This window comes from Pleurodeles waltl, chromosome 4_1, assembly GCF_031143425.1.
Source record: "Pleurodeles waltl isolate 20211129_DDA chromosome 4_1, aPleWal1.hap1.20221129, whole genome shotgun sequence".
Lineage (NCBI taxonomy): Eukaryota > Metazoa > Chordata > Amphibia > Caudata > Salamandridae > Pleurodeles > Pleurodeles waltl.
The window spans coordinates 99798615-99801597 of record NC_090442.1 but is presented as its reverse complement, the minus strand read 5'-3'; the positions used below and the strand labels follow the sequence as shown (position 1 = coordinate 99801597).

Below are 2983 nucleotides of genomic sequence, written 5' to 3'. Positions count from 1 at the left end.
TTAATACATTTACATTAACTTTCCCTCAAAATTGAAAAAGAATACTCGTCACAATGTACGGCCCGATTGTCAAACTGCTCTTCTAATTTACCTACACTTTTAAGTAAGTTTACTACTTTTTAGTACTCACAAATTCTAAATGTAATTTACTACTAAAAAAAGAAAACAAACTGTAGGAAGTCCAGCTTCACATATTGCCACCCACTGTAGCACCCTCCCAAGAAATACAATGGAGGTAGGGACCGAAACTGAACCCCCATGAGAATGACCATCAAATTAAACTACATTTAATAAAAGAGGTAATAAAAGAAATGTATGTAAAAATATATAGACATTATAAATATTTATTAATTAATTACAAAATGCTATTTGCCTATTTTGAACACTAAAGAATAAGTCAATAAATTGTACTTGGTGCTCTACTCAACATTTAGAGGCCAGGAGGCCTAAAGAAAATGTTCCTGCTGGCTAGGGCTGGCCACCAGATAAAAACATCAAACAAAATGAAGAAATATGTAGCAGTTTGCCTAATGTCTTTAAAATTACCCACGGATGTACCAGGATTTACCAGTACCCTTGAGTCAGTGCAACTTTCATTATCTATTTCCATGGAGCGGGGATCTGAGCAGAGATGCCTTTCCATGTTTATTTTCTGACCCATCTCCCTGGATCTAGCACACAAAGATGTCCTCCAGGATTCAAAGCAGGTTCCATTGGGAGTACCATCCCACACCTGCCTTGCAGATCCCAGGGTGACCTGAGCCCTGTAAGAGATCTGGTGTACCTCCTCCACACCCATGCTCGTGCCAGGGGGGCAGAGAGTGCACAGCAGAGACAGTTCCACCACCAGGGAGCCACCAGCTATGCCAGGATCTTGGATTATGGCTTGTTTGGTGGTGGCAGAAATCCTAGTCTACCAGGGCATCGCTGCATGCAGCACTGCCCTGCGGATTATGACCTCGTTCCCCCCCAGCCTGGTGGAGAACAGGTACAGGAGGCCACAGAGGGGCATTCGGCATGGGCAGTTCAGGGGCCCCCTGCCCAGCACCCTTGCAATGTTTACTGTCTGCAGTGCACCCTGCTGGCTACAGCATTGCCGCCAGCTCATACAAACTGAAGCATACTTAAATCACAGAAAGACACAGAAAGGAATAGATCAATTTCTAAGGGGCTTGGTTTTCCTTTGGGGCAAGGCCTCCATCCCCTTTGGCAGCCTAACACATGAGACATTTTCTCTACATGATCAATTCAGCATCAGATCTTCAAATCCTTCAACATGAACTTAATTGTTAGGATGCCTGAATGAAGCCACATATCATTCTTCTTTACAATATCATTTTGGAAAATGTGTTCTGTAAATTAATTTTCTCCAGACCTCTTTGGCTTCCTTGTTCCTCATGCTATAGATTAGAGAGTTCAACATTGGAATCACCATTGTGCAGAACACTGAAGCCACGCAGCCCTGCACCATGGAGTACTTTGAGCTGGGTCTGAGGTACATGAAGCCAAGAGTTCCAAAAACTAAGGTGACACAGAAGAAATTAGATGAACAAGAGCTGAAGGCCCGCCATCTGCCTTCTGAAGAGATTGTCTTCAAGATAGTGAAAACAATGTTAACGTAAGAGATAATAATGAGGAAAAGGGATGCTACTGTCATTCCTCCACCAACAAAAAACAGCATTGCGACATTGAGAGAGATATCAGAGCAAGACAGCTTTAACAGTGGAGGCATATTACAGTAGAAATAGTGATTTCATTGGAACTGCAAAAAGACAATGTTAGGTACAAGTTGTGTGGACAATTGAATTAAATTAAGCTAATAAATTAACTCCAGCAACAAGGTACCAACAAGTTTGTTTGTTCATTATGGCAGCATAAAGCAAGGGGTTACATAAAGCTACATAAACGGTCATATGACATCACCGAAAGAAGTAAAATCTCGACACTTGCCATAGTAACAAAGATCTGTGTTGCATAGCCTGAGAGTGAAATTGTTTTCTTCTTCGACAGCAAATTTGTCAACATATTTGGAGTGATGGTGGAGGAGTAACAGATGTCTACCAAAGATAGGAAACTGAGCAGGAAGTGCATTGGCGTGGGGTGATATGCTGATAAGGTTCATTATCCCAAGATTACCCACAGCAGTCATAATATATAAATGAAAAAAGAAAATAAACGGTAGGATCTGTAGTCATGGATCATCAGTTAGTCCGAGGAGGATGAATTCTGTGACTGATGTCCCATTACCATCTTTCATTTGCCCAATAAAAGGTACCTGCAGGATCAATCACAGAGATAACATTTCTGTTAACATAGATTGCATCAGCTGCTGAAATCGTTCAAAAGGGAGCATCAGACAATGCATATTACTGGGAAAATTATTTGCTATGATAAGCGCAGGAAGCCAAAAATGTTTTCACTTATCACTTCAATTGTTTATCTGCTGCCAATGATGTTCTTTTGGGGCTAAATATCTAAATAAGCTATGGCACTTCTAGAGTGAGGGCAATTATTGACAGCCCAAATCATTCACAATCAGTTAGATTTGCTTCTAACTCAGCTCCTCAGCTGATCATGAATTTGCACATGCTTTTAGTATCAAAGGTGGGTGCTTGTCAAGATCATTCACACTGTGCAGCTAGTTTTGAGATGGCTAAGGTCATTATTCATGTCTGCAATTATCAAACTATATTCCACCTGCAGTCTACACACATATGCAAAATATGTTTACACACTCCCAAGAAGGAAAAGAAAATCAGGGTTGATGCATCTTAATATGTTAAGTTAAGTTCAAGCAGTGTCAGCAATTTAAAACAATCAATGAATCCTCCAGGAGAAGCAAGACACAGCAAGACAATCAATCACTGTGTCAACTCTTTACCAAACCCACCTATCCCACATTTTACACCAAAATTGCAAAATTTCAACCTCTTCCTTAGAAGAACCGGAAACACATCAACGTGTGCTACACTAATGCCTTGAA

The 2983-nt window shown here is 40.8% G+C and overlaps 1 pseudogene; it reads right to left on the bottom strand.

Moving 5' to 3' along the window:
- Positions 1-1333: 1333 nt before the first annotated feature.
- On the bottom strand, positions 1334-2257 carry LOC138287051 (olfactory receptor 5AP2-like; annotated as a pseudogene).
- Positions 2258-2983: the final 726 nt, after the last annotated feature.